Source organism: Oreochromis aureus, linkage group 14 (assembly GCF_013358895.1).
Source record: "Oreochromis aureus strain Israel breed Guangdong linkage group 14, ZZ_aureus, whole genome shotgun sequence".
Taxonomy (NCBI): Eukaryota; Metazoa; Chordata; class Actinopteri; order Cichliformes; family Cichlidae; genus Oreochromis; species Oreochromis aureus.
In genome coordinates, this window is record NC_052955.1 from 27,246,465 (window position 1) to 27,260,696 (window position 14,232).

General features: G+C 38.9%; 1 long non-coding RNA gene across 1 annotated transcript; it reads left to right on the plus strand.

Annotated features, from left to right (window-relative positions):
• The first annotated feature begins 2,877 nt into the window (after positions 1-2,877).
• LOC120443496 lies at positions 2,878-13,936 on the plus strand. Its single transcript, XR_005615462.1, has 4 exons — positions 2,878-3,048; positions 3,973-4,061; positions 12,083-12,163; positions 12,331-13,936. It is a non-coding gene; the product is annotated as an uncharacterized LOC120443496 (long non-coding RNA).
• Positions 13,937-14,232: the final 296 nt, after the last annotated feature.

The window sequence follows — 14,232 nt, forward strand, 5'->3', positions numbered from 1 at the left end:
TTTAGTGCAATTTGTAGTAAATTGTCTCTACAAACTGGTATATGTGCTTCATTTGATGGTGCAGGCAAGTTACTGTCATTGGCACAGACTGACTGATTGCAATGTGCTAGCAATCTGTCTCCCTTTATAAATTAGCTGGTGATTAATTTTGAACCTTATCAATCTGTTTGAGATGGGATGTTGTCAGTCTGAGTTGGACTAAGGTTTCCACCCACCGGGAGATTTGTGCAATTGCCTCACGACCAAAAGTTGCTCGCTGCAGCTACTTGCAAACTGTCACCAGACAAAAAAAAGTAGACTATTTTCTTTTCTTAATTATTTTTCATATGGGAGGGGTTCAGGAAAGTACTTTGTTCTATTCTGATTTCTTTTTAGTCCCCTCATTTTTTAAAGTATTATTATTATTTATATGGATGCATGTACACACGTACACATTCTTCACCAACACCTCAATCCCAACACTGCCATCCGAACCATCCACTATGTAAGAAGAGAAAATAGAAAAAGTAGGGGAAAAGTAGACTGTTTTTTCATTTTAATTTTTAAACTGACTTTTAAACTGAAAATTTTTCATTATTTCAAATTAAATATTGAGGTTAAATGGTATAGCTGGACAAATAACACAAAGTGGAAGGAGGATTTAATCATGGCATGTTAAATGATTTAAAATGCTACATTAGTTCAGCAGCGTAGCAGCACCGCGGTTCATGGATTATTTTTGCATGAAGGAAATTAAAAAAGAAATAAACCCTCTATTTTTTTCTCAAACTGCATTCAGAAGAATTTTATCTCGTATTGGCACAGTTATAATGAAATTGTTTAAATGATTAAATTATCAAACATGTTTGTTTACTGACAATCATTTTCCATTGGTTGGTTTAAATACAAAAAGAAATTGGATTTTTAAAGAATATTTCTGTAAGGCCTTTTTGGCTCTTAAAAATTCATGCCTTGAGCTATCTCAAAAAAAAAAAAAACTGTCAGAAAAAGATAAAGTTTCCAAGAGAGTGGATAAGAGAGATAAGTGAATTGCAAAAGTATGTTCAGAGGTGTATACAGTGGATGCAATCCAGTCATAACATTGTTTTAATGTTGGCAATGCATGTCAAAACTTATCTCTGCTCTTTTTATGTTCCCCTTGGCTGCCCTTTATACTCCTGTCAAATAATATATAGATAAAAAATATATATATATTTTTTTCAATTTTTCACATCAATTCATGTTTGTGTAAGTATGAGTCATGATCAACAGCTGCATGTCTTTACTTTTTGTTTTTAATTCTTTTTGCCATTTGTCATGTAAAATGATACAGTGAACAAATTAGAATTTCCATCTCATATTTGTGTGCCTCTGTCAGTCTGTCAAGCTATCATTTTTACAGCATGCTTGCACACAGTCACTGTAGCTACCTATATCATTTTCATGTGGTCAGATATGAGTTTCTCATAGGATGCTGAATGGTCTCGTAGAACTCCAGCTCTGATGCAAGCGCACGGCTTGAAGTTTGGCAAGATGATATGCAATTTGATTTGATACTGCAAGAAGGATCTTACTCCTTCAAAAGTTACTGGTCCAGAGGTCTAACAACATATAATATTGTAGCTGTCCTTAAATACATGTTTATCCAGTCATAATCAGATGCTAAGATTAAACTGGACTCTTTCTTTTTCTGTCTCCGGCAAAATATCCAGTCCAGCTGATGACACCCATCTTCAAAGAAAAAAAAATCAGGTAACACTTACAGATAACTATAAAATTATCAAGTCATCCTCCTTATGTATTTAATTTTGTGTTGTATTAGACAGGCTTCTTAAAACTATTAGTAAAAAATAATTGTTGTTTTCCTTCCAATAATCCAAAATGCATTCTCTTATCATTTCTGTCTGTAAGACATACTACAGACACACACACACACATGCACTCTCAAACACACAGACACACAAAGTATTTACGTAATGATGTCTCATATGGCCCCCTTCAATTTACTGATGAGGCCAGAGAAGAACAGAAACCTTTCCAAATTTGAGTTTTAGCCAGGGGGAACATTTTTAATGTGCCATACTGAGCATTCTGACAAAGATGGACGAGTCCTCAAATCGAGGGTAGGGGAGGATAGATATTCAGTACACACACATGAAAGACAAACAAGTCATACAGTTTAGTCATTTTAATGTGTTGTGAGGCATTTTGATTCATTTAAGATGACCGCACTTTAGTACGTGTAGAGCACATAAATGTGGCTCTAACAACGTGTGGAACCGAGAACAGCATCTCAGTGAACTCATCTTTTTATTTATCTATTTGGATGAGGAATTGTTGTGATAAGTGACCCTACTGATATCCCTGCCATCCCTCTGTTTCACACATAAGCCAGCTGTCACTCACTCAAACAGGCTAGAAATTACAAAGTTATTTTTTGGGGTTTTTTTTTGCATATTTTGGTGTCTCTTAGTTTTTAAATGAATATAAAATGCTTTTTGATATAACATATTTTTTGGTATTAATGAGAAACTATAACATTCAAAACCTGCAGATATGGACGTTGTTAACACGTAATTGGTTTAAGATTTAAAAGTTGAATGGTTTTTGATTTAAATAGTATGTTTCTGCCACAGTGATTGGGAACATTTTACAGTCTTATTGCACATAAATGGTCAGTCATATTTGTATAAACCAATTCAGCTACAGTAACTGAAAACTCTCTTGTAGTCACGTGTAATTCAGTGGAATACTTAATAATGTACCTTTCAACTGTGCTAAGAAAGAAAAAGTTGTTTTCAGTGAAATCTTTTTGAGAGAAGCTGCATGTCCTTCGTGTATGATCTTGGACGTTTTTTTTAGGTTGACGACTTAAATACTTGGAGGGGCTACTTTAGAAGTGCACGTTTTTTAGGGAGTGATGTGTGTACCATTGTGACCATTCGTCTCGTGATAAGGCAGTCTGGAGAAGGATGCCCATGCCAGGAGGGAGGTCAAGGCACCAACTCATTCCTCTTCCTAGACACTTCCATTTATCAGGCCTGACTGCATGCATCACACACCCTCAAGGTAGGAATATGTGTGTGTGTGTGTGTGTGTGTGTGTGTGTGTGTGGGCGGGCGGAGGAAATGGTAAAAGACCAAGAGAGAGGGACGGACTTACATAACAGGGACACTTTTATGTTTACCTGGTGGATCTAGAATTTTGGCATGTTTTCAAACTTTAAATAGATGAGATATATATATATATATATATATATATATATATATATATATATATATATATTTTTATTTTTTTTTTTTTCCTTTTTATTTTTCTTTTTAATTCATCTGTATGTGATGCTGGTGTCAGGGGCTGGGTCTATGACCCAGCGTTTTGAGTGTATTTTGTATTTTTGAGTTTCTTATGTTAAGTTTGTGATTGTAAGTTTTTGTGTTGCTCTTATTTAGGGTCTAATGGAGTTTTAGTTTAGCCTTTAGTTTCATTCAAGCCCCCTGGTTTGTGTCATGTTTGCTGTCCAATATGTCATGTGTTTCATGTCTGTGTTGTCTCCACGTTGTCAAGCTCAGGTGTCATGTCTATGTCTCTCCATGCTTCCTGTTTTATTTTGAAAGTCATGTCTCCATGTTTAATGTATTTATTTTTGCTTTCCCTTTAGCATCATGTTCATTTATGTAAGCTGTGTCTCCCCAGGTGTTTCCACTTCCCTCATTACCTTCTTATGTATTTAAGTCCTCTGTCTCCTTCCTCTTTTTTGCTGGGTTGTCTGTTTGTGTTCATTTCAAGTCACGTCAAGTCAGAGTTTTTGCTTCCCACTGTTCAGGTTCATGTTCATTTTTGGTTTATTTCATAGTTACGTTGTTGCATGTCCCTGTTCAGTTCCATAGTTTTCCAAGCCTTAGTTTTCATAGTTAGTCATAGTTTTTCCAGTTTAGGTTTCAATTTAGTTTCACCCTTGTTCGCCTCACCTTGTTTTTCTGTTTTTTGTATCAGCCGCAATATCAGCTGGGTCCGTTTCATAAATACACCAGCATTCCCCGCCGTGACAGCTGGAGCCTCTCCCAGCTGCTACAGGGCAAAAGGTGGGGTACACCCTAAACAGATCATAATTGTGTCACAGGACACAGAGAGACAACAGTTCACACTCACATTCACACCTGTGAGAAATGTAGAATCACCAGTTAATCTAACCTCACTAGCTGCATGTCTTTCCACTGTGGGATGAAGCTCGAGTACCTGGAAAGAACCCATGCAGACGCAAAGAGAAAATGGCAACTCCATATTGGAAGGCCCTGGCCAGATTGTGGATTTAAACCAATGACCTTCTTGCTGTTCCAAATTTGGAATGTATAAGCAATAAATTCAAAATATAAATAGTTTGTATAAATATTAAAAACTTAGTGTGTTGGTATAAAGGACTGCTAGCTTGACTTCAACTACTGTATTAATGCTTTAGTGCAGCATGTCTTTATTAGGAGTTTGAGCCCATTTTTTATTGATGGATTTCTTGCTTACAACATATGAGAAAGGCCCAAGAAGCTTCTCCAAAACAAGTAGGTTGTAGCATTGCATAAATAATGTTAAATTAGCAATACAGTAGGCACAAAAGTATAACGATGTAATATCTGAGATGGCCAGAAACAGGAGGTGCATGACCTGACGTTTGCCTGTGTCAACTATTTAGTATCTACAGACTAATGGTAAAAAAATATTTTTTATCTATATTCTGTTTGTTAATATAAACGTATTGGTTATCAGGTATTTATGGTAAACTATTAATTCCATGTTTACATGCTTTTTATAAATGCTAAAGTCAGCTAAGTCACAAGGCAACCAACATTGAGCTAAAATGAACTATCCCAACACAGGAAAAAAAGAACTTTTCGCTGTTTACCTTTGTTAAGATAAGATGACCTTTATTAGTCCCACACGTGGGAAATTTGTTTTGTCACAGCAGGAAGTGGACAGTGCAAAAGTTATGAAGCAAAAATTAGAATAAAATAAAATAAGAATAAATACAGTACACAACTGTACAGAATAGAATAAAATAAAATAAAATAAAATACTATATACAATAAGATAAAAATAGAATACAAATGCTATATACAACTGAGTAAAAATACAACGATGCCAGAAAAGATTATTGCACTTAGTGTTATTGCACATTTGTGGATGTGTGTGTTTGATCAGTTGAAGTCTTTGTTGTGGAGTCTGACAGCAGTGGGGAGGAAAGACCTGCGAAATTGCTCCGTCCCACACCGTGGGTGTCGCAGTCTCCCACTGAAGGAGCTGCTCAGTGCTGTCACAGTCTCCTGCATGGGGTGGGAGATGTTGTCCAACAGGGATGACAGCTTAGCCACCATTCTCCTGTCACTCACCACCTCCACTGGGTCCAGAGGGCATCCTAGAACAGAGCTGGCCCTTCGGATCAGCCTGTTCAGTCTCTTCCTGTCCCCGGCAGAGATGCTGCCGCCCCAGCAGACCGCACCATAAAAGATGGCAGAGGTCACCACAGAGTCATAGAAGGTCTTCAGGAGTGGGCCCTCCACTCCAAACGACCTGAGTCTCCACAGCAGGTACAGCCTGCTCTGCCCTTTCCTGTAGAGGGCGTCTGAATTATGAGTCCAGTCCAGTTTGCTGTTCAGATGAACACCAAGGTACCTGTAGCTGTCCACAGCCTCAATGTCCATACCTTGGATGTTCAGTGGTTGCAGTGGAGGATGTTTGTGCCTGCGGAAGTCTACCACCAGCTCCTTGGCTTTACTGGCATTGATCTGGAGGTAGTTCAGCTGGCACCAGTCCACAAAGTCTTGAGGCAGTCCTCTGTACTCCTTGTCATCCCCATCAGTGATGAGGCCGACTATTGCAGAGTCATCAGAGAACTTCTGCAGGAAGCACTGGGTGGAGTTGTGGGAGAAGTCTGCAGTGTAGATGGTGAAGAGGAACGGAGCCAGAACCGTTCCCTGTGGGGCCCCCGTACTGCAGACGACCCTGTCCGACACACAGCCCTGAGTCCTCACATACTGTGGTCGGTCGTTATTGAGTCTAACTATTCTACTAAAGTGTGAATGCACCTATTATATAAAATCTGTCAGTATGTATCATTCTAGACATCATCAAGGCAGAAATACCTTTTTTGTTGCTTGAGAGGACAACCGTCAATTCAATTGCATTTGTCAGCTCAAGAAAATTATTTCATCCAATAACAGTTTACTTCAAATGGACTCAGCAACATTCGGTACATTAACTTAAACTAACCGGTTCCAACCCTTAAAGAAACAAAATTAATTTTCATGTCTGTCATACAGAATTTCCATCAAAGCACATTCACTGCTGAAGTGGAATCAAATCAGCTTGAAAGATGAGAGGATCACAGTGAACAATTAAATCCTGTCACGTCTTTTGCATATTTAACTGTCTTATTTGTAAATGTACAAAAACTGACACACACACACACACACACACACACACACACACACACACACACACACACACACACACACAGAGAGAGAGATCAGTGAGTGTAACATATAAGCAATTAAATCCGTGACATGGAACATCTTGAGGTGTCTTTCACAGTTGCTTACATTCTGATAATTGAACCTGCAATTCTGGGAGACATGTCTGGAGACAGATCAGATCTTTTCAATTGCAGCAGCTTTGTGTTTTTTTGTTGTTTTTTTCCACCTCATTTTGTTTTAAACATCAGCCATATATGCTGCATAGAGGCAGCCAGGCCTGAACCCATGACAGCAGCACAGTTGGTTGAGCACCTCAACCGTCAAGCTGTCAGTTTGATGTCTGAATTACTGTGCGCACACATCTGTATTAGTCAAACGGCAGCTAATCTCAACATCTGTATCTGTAGCTGGCCACAGCTGACTAGAGAAAAATGCATTGTAAAATGACATACTATGCAGTGGAATTTATTTCTCTATTTTTTGTTTTATCAAAACACTGTGTCTAACAGCCTGATATAACAGCTGTCTAATTTTTAGCCACAGTAATCCATGGCTTCTTGGATTGGAATGGCGACTGGCTGGATTATGCCTTAACAGCTCTAATGAATTTAAAAATATATCCACAATACAGGATTTAAATGACAGCTTTGCCTTCATTTGATGGTAATTTAATGTGATAGATGAAAAAGAGATAGACCACACAGAAATGAAGGGGTAAAGGACGACATGTGAAGCGTTGGTGTGACAAAGGAGGATGCTGGGGATAGAGTGAGATGGAGACAGATGATTTAGGCGACCCCTAAAAAGTACAGTTGAATCAAAGCATTAATCGGTGACAGAAAACATTATACATGAAATCTAGAGAGCTACTGTATTTATTATTTGTTTGGCCTCTATTGCCACAAGTTCTAATTACGGGACTTCTGGTGAATCACATTCTGCTTCGCTGACACTTTGAGTGATGGAACTATGAATTGCTTGAGCACCAAACATAAAATGATCATCTCAATAAAACCTAGCATTTTTTTTAAATGTCTGCACTGATAAATAAATCATTGTTAGATGAACTTCTGTTGAATAAAACTTGGTTCACACAGTAGTTTACTTTGCACTACTGTTCTTCTTTCTTCTTCATTGACTTGTGGCCACAAACATCACTGGAAATGTAAGAATGCAATTTCAGCATGCCAAAAAAATAGATGCAACTGCATCTCTTTCCACCAATATGTCAAGTTACTGTCACCTAACTGTCACCAACTAACCTTTGTCTAATTTGGGTAGCAATTTGAACATTGTGCAAACAGCAAAGCATAACTCATTCCTCCTCAATACCCAATGCAAGTCAATGTACAGCTAAAGGACTTTCATCCAAGTAGAAAACTTTGTCCATTTTCTTTTGAGCTTCTGAAACTGGGGGATACAGTACTCTCCAAAAGTCTTTAGCCATCCCTTTTGTTTTCTTCAAATTTGGCTTCCCAGGAACCGATTTCATTGTAATTTTTAAAAGGGGGTCTTGAGTAGTAGTTTTCCAGGCTTTCTAAAGGTCTCGCAGAGTATTGGCGACTTTCTTACACTATGTGCCTCATCACTTGGCCAACCCGCTCTGTAATTTTACGAGGTCTATGTGGCTGAGTTGATTCGTAAATGCTTCCACTTAACAATAATACTACTTAGAGTTGATTGTCGAATATCTAGGAGGAAAAAACCCATCATAAACTGGCTTTTTGCAATGGTGCCATCCTATTACAGTGCCATGCTTCAGTCGGCTCTTTAGGCTCTTTCACAGATGTTTGTAAAGGCAGATGCTTGATTTTTATCCACCTGTGGCAACTGTATTAAAAACACCTCTATTCAAAGATTAAGAGTTGTGACCCAATGCTTTTGCCAGTATAGTTCATTTCTTCAGCCAACAAAGCTTGTATCTGTCTCCTGATACAGAATGCCTGTATGTGATATGTTAAGATGCAGCGCCTATCACCACAAATACTGACTGCAAGCTTCTGCAATTAAAAGTCCACCTGACCCTCGACAGTACTCTCAAGCACACTTGGAATATTGTGTTTCATGACTGCATTCTATTATCAAGGGATGTATTGTTGTTATAAGTTGGAAATGTGTCCACACTTTATGTATTTCTTAAACACTTGATGGGATAAGTTTGTTAAACCCTTTGAACTAAAACTAAATCTTGCACTTTAATAACATCCTGATTGTCTCATTTAAAATCCATTTGTGGATGTGTATAGAGGCAAAACTACAAAAACAAAAAAGTGTCTTTATCCAGAAATTTTTGTGAAATGTAGATATACAGAGTAAGTACAACATTTCTGAACAGCAGTTGGATAGACAGCTGAACAAATGAAAATTAATGTATTTCTTTTCTGCCCTTCATCCCCCTTTGACCCTTATTTGATAGACAGCCATGAAAATTGATGAAAAATAGGTGTTTGGAAGTCAAAATTTGTAACTGAAATATAGCAAAAGTGCTTGAGCTGATATTTTCCATGACAATTGTGTGGGCTTGATCTCCTGTCACTTAGAAAATGGTTAAATGGGAGCTATAAGATTTGTAAATGACATCAATGATATGCTTCTCTAAATTGCACCTATATTATGTCTGCATGTGCTTTTGGGTAGATTGAGAGCTCTTCTGTTTAAGAGTCACTTTTCAGGAGTAGCTCTGCTCTTGTGTCTGCATGATAAGGGCTTGGTGGCAATGACTGTTCCAATTCAAATTTCATAATTTGCAATGTCAGTCACACATTATCCATTCAGCTCTGAACGATCTGGATGGGAGAAGAGGCAGCACATCCAAAAGCCTCTTGTGGTAATTCTACAGATACAAAAATCAGGTACACTTGCAAAAATATCCCCAAATAGGAGAAGCAGTTGAGAATGGATGGTCTAGTAAAAGGGTAAATGGAAACAGAATGCAATGATATGCTGTTGCTTTTACATCTTTCTTGCCAACAAAGACGCCCACCACTTTGCCATTTAATAAAAGCACAACAGCACTGTTGTAGTGACAATCTGGGGGGACTGAAATAGGTACCTCTGGTTCAGAGAACACAGCCTTTATTTTATTGTGAGAAATGATCAGTTCAGTCAGTTTTACCTACATTACACACAGACAGCAAAGAATTTTTATGGATCACTTTGGTTTGTTTATGCCTTTGTTCTGTTAACACACACACACGCACACACCTCTATCTACCTATCTATCTATATATATAGCCAAACGTACAGTCGCTTGCAAAAGTATTCGGCCCCCTTGAACTTTTCCACATTTTGTCACATTACAGCCACAAACATGAATCAATTTTATTGGAATTCCACGTGAAAGACCAATACAAAGTGGTGTACACGTGAGAAGTGGAACGAAAATCATACATGATTCCAAACATTTTTTACAAATAAATAACTGAAAAGTGGGGTGTGCGTAATTATTCAGCCCCCTGAGTCAATACTTTGTAGAACCACCTTTTGCTGCAATTACAGCTGCCAGTCTTTTAGAGTATGTCTCTACCAGCTTTGCACATCTACAGACTGAAATCCTTGCCCATTCTTCTTTGCAAAACAGCTCCAGCTCAGTCAGATTAGCTGGACAGCATTTGTGAACAGCAGTTTTCAGATCTTGCCACAGATTCTCGATTGGATTTAGATCTGGACTTTGACTGGGCCATTCTAACACATGGATATGTTTTGTTTTAAACCATTCCATTGTTGCCCTGGCTTTATGTTTAGGGTCGTTGTCCTGCTGGAAGGTGAACCTCCGCCCAGTCTCAAGTCTTTTGCAGACTCCAAGAGGTTTCCTTCCAAGATTGCCCTGTATTTGGCTCCATCCATCTTCCCATCAACTCTGACCAGCTTCCCTGTCCCTGCTGAAGAGAAGCACCCCCAGAGCATGATGCTGCCACCACCATATGTGACAGTGGGGATGGTGTGTTCAGAGTGATGTGCAGTGTTAGTTTTCCACCACACATAGCGTTTTGCATTTTGGCCAAAAAGTTCCATTTTGGTCTCATCTGACCAGAGCACCTTCTTCCACATGTTTGCTGTGTCCCCCACATGGCTTGTGGCAAACTGCAAACGGGACTTCTTATGGTTTTCTGTTAACAATGGCTTTCTTCTTGCCACTCTTCCATAAAGGCCAACTTTGTGCAGTGCACGACTAATAGTTGTCCTATGGACAGATTCCCCACCTGAGCTGTAGATCTCTGCAGCTCGTCCAGAGTCACCATGGGCCTCTTGGCTGCATTTCTGATCAGCGCTCTCCTTGTTCGGCCTGTGAGTTTAGGCGGACGGCCTTGTCTTGGTAGGTTTACAGTTGTGCCATACTCCTTCCATTTCTGAATGATGGCTTGAACAGTGCTCCGTGGGATGTTCAAGGCTTGGGAAATCTTTTTGTAGCCTAAGCCTGCTTTAAATTTCTCAATAACTTTATCCCTGACCTGTGTGGTGTGTTCTTTGGACTTCATGGTGCTGTTGCTCCCAATATTCTCTTAGACAACCTCTGAGGCCGTCACAGAGCAGCTGTATTTGTACTGACATTAGATTACACACAGGTGCACTCTATTTAGTCATTAGCACTTATCAGGCAATGTCTATGGGCAACTGACTGCACTCAGACCAAAGGGGGCTGAATAATTACACACACCCCACTTTGCAGCTATTTATTTGTAAAAAATGTTTGGAATCATGTATGATTTTCGTTCCACTTCTCACGTGTACACCACTTTGTATTGGTCTTTCACCTGGAATTCCAATAAAATTGATTCATGTTTGTGGCTGTAATGTGACAAAATGTGGAAAAGTTCAAGGGGGCCGAATACTTTTGCAAGCCACTGTACTTGCTCGTCTGCCTTCACATGTATATGAACTTGAGTGACATCCCATATAAGAGCTTCAACTTTTAGGAGTATGTTTGTGGAAGTTTTTGTGAGGTCAGACACTGATGTTAGACAAGAAGACCTGGCTCACAGTCTCCTCTCTAATTCATCCCAAGGTGTTCTGTTGGGTTGAGGTCAGGACACTGTGCAGGCCTTTTACACAGCTTACCACCTCATAGCTGAGGTGCTGTCATTCTCAGTCACTTCCCATTTGTTCTGAAACACATTGACTGTGAAATATTTAGTAGTGAGGATTCACTGAATTCACTGAGCACCTGCAAGCGACCCATTCTTTCACAAAAGTTTGTAGAAGCAGTCTGCATGCCCAGGTGCTTGGTTTTATATACTTGTGGCGATGGATGAGATTGTAATACCTGAATTCAACCATTTGCATAGATGAGTGAATACTTATGGCAATATAGTGTATATCAAAGTATTCTGTTACTTTACAACTGTGAAATCTGTGTAAATATCTGCACTTTGAGTGTATGTTTATGAAACATGTGTCCAGGGGCAGAAGTTGAATATAATGATTGTGTAATCCACATCCTCACTGCTATGGCACTGATAAAACACAAGCACACACAGATAACCACAACACAATCTGCTTGGACTCCCACTGACACCTCTGGGCTTGATCACCTGCACTCAACAACATCCGATAATAATAACACGCAGTCAATATTCTTTCCCTTCCCCCAAGTGTGTGTTTGTGTGTGTGTGTGCTTTCTCTTATCCCTGTTATTTTTTCAGTCCCTCAGTTATTGGGAGGACAAACATACTGAGGGCAGAATTACCATGGAGCACGCACGCCTAGCCAAAGGCCCAACAGAGGTATTAGCCCGATAGGATCTGTGGTCTTCCATCACACACCAACAACTACACACACACTGACACTTGCATGTAACGCTGCATGAACAAGCAGGCGCACACAAATACACACAAATGCATGTGTACACACATACAATGACTGATTGTTCTTCTCTTATCTGATGTTTCAGCCAATGGTTTATTTCCATTCTGTGGCCAGGGAATTGTCTCCAGAATGCTTGCAGTGAGAAAACTCATTCCGATGATCTGGGTCAGATAGAGGCACTTCCATCGGCCACAGACAATTCAGGCTTGGAATGACGACAGAACTTTAAAGAGAGAGAGAGGGAGGGAGAGACTGCCTCAAGACAAGATGTACCACAGATGATAAAACAAGGGGAGTTGATATCTACTCAGTGGTCTGCCAGACAGATAAATACTTTGCTCTGTGTGTGTGTGTGTGTGTGTGTGTGTGTGTGTCCCTTGAATGAATATGCACAATCCAAGCTGTTTACATTCACCTCCATCAAACAGGTAAAGCTGTGTGGTTATATATACACATTTCTCCTTTTGTCATGTGGTGCTATAAATTGCTCTGGGCTTCTCATAAATCCATGCAAGACCACTTGAAGGGGAAATGTTTTCTGTTTTCTCTGGTATCACTTTGACTTTTGAGGAAATTGGTTTGCAAAGAAGACATGTATCAAAAAAGATCTATCTATCTATTTCATGTCTGAGGAATATATATTTTCTCTTTTGTGTGTAAGTAGGCTCCAATATTCAACTTTAATGCCATACTCATGTATTTAAGCATGCAACATGCATAGCAAGCAAATATGCCAGTCAGACTCAGAGTCAATTTTAAATTTACAGCCATTTTAAAACAAAACTTAGCATAAAAAGTTTGGAATGCTGCTACGATGCAGTGAAAGACTATTGATAAAAGAGAAACATCATTGCTCTGAATTTTGATGTAGCCATCTGCCAAACAGTTTACTTATCCTGTGTTTGTTGAGAAATAGAGGAGGTGTGGGCAAATATTTACAGCAGCTGTTCTTTCTCTGATACAGACAAAGCAAGTAAACACAGGTGTAATCTTGGATACAAATTAGAAGACTTAAGTTTGTGATCCATGTCCACAAAATATGTCTCTCCCTTATTACTGCTGGTCAACCCTTTGGCAAGAAAGAGTGTGGCTCCCAAATAACACGTGAAAATAGATGTTAACACCAAAAAAAAAATCAGCAAAACACACTCAAGTAACAATGCATGCAATGATGACTGACTGTAATCATTCTATATTAGTTTATGGTAGTTGTGTGTGTGTGTATATATAGTGATATAGGTTCTATATTAAAGGAGACATTTTTGTGAGGAAAAGTAATATCTGGAAGTTTAATTAATAGGGGGAACTCCGATATGGTGATGTTTTTTAAATGTTGGGGAAAACAAATGTAAATATAAGAATATTAAAGAAACATTTTACAACAAAATAAGGTATTACGGGGATATGTTTTGCAGAAATATCTGCACATTCTTCTAGCAACTCCTTCTAGAAATCATTATCGACTTATTCTTTGCCATGAACAGTTCCACGTAGGAAACTATTTCCTGAATTTGATTTTCGAGTAAACTCTCCCTTCAAGGTCTTTGTCCAAAGAATGAAAAAAAGATGAAAGAAATGTTAGCTCAAGACATATGAGGAGTTTCACATTCTTTCACATATTTGCCATTCTTGCCTTGTCATTTCTACTGGGAATCAGTCATCATGACTTCAGCTTGTTAATAAATGTCTAAACTGACCATCGATTTGAGAGTCTGAATCACCCTTCAGCCTGTGGCAGAATCATCATCCCTCCAATCTCCCTTTACTGTCTTGGTGTAAATCATCACAAACTACACAACCATTGTAAATGTCATTCTATAAATATCATCCATATGTTGTTATGCTATATGGATTCTAAAGCCCCATGGGGCAAATTGGTGAATTGTGACAGTGGGGTATCTAAACTGAAATTGAACAGTGATGTAATCAGGATGGCTCAGTTTACAAAACGTCCACATCGCCAGATAATCTGGGCTGACAATCACAG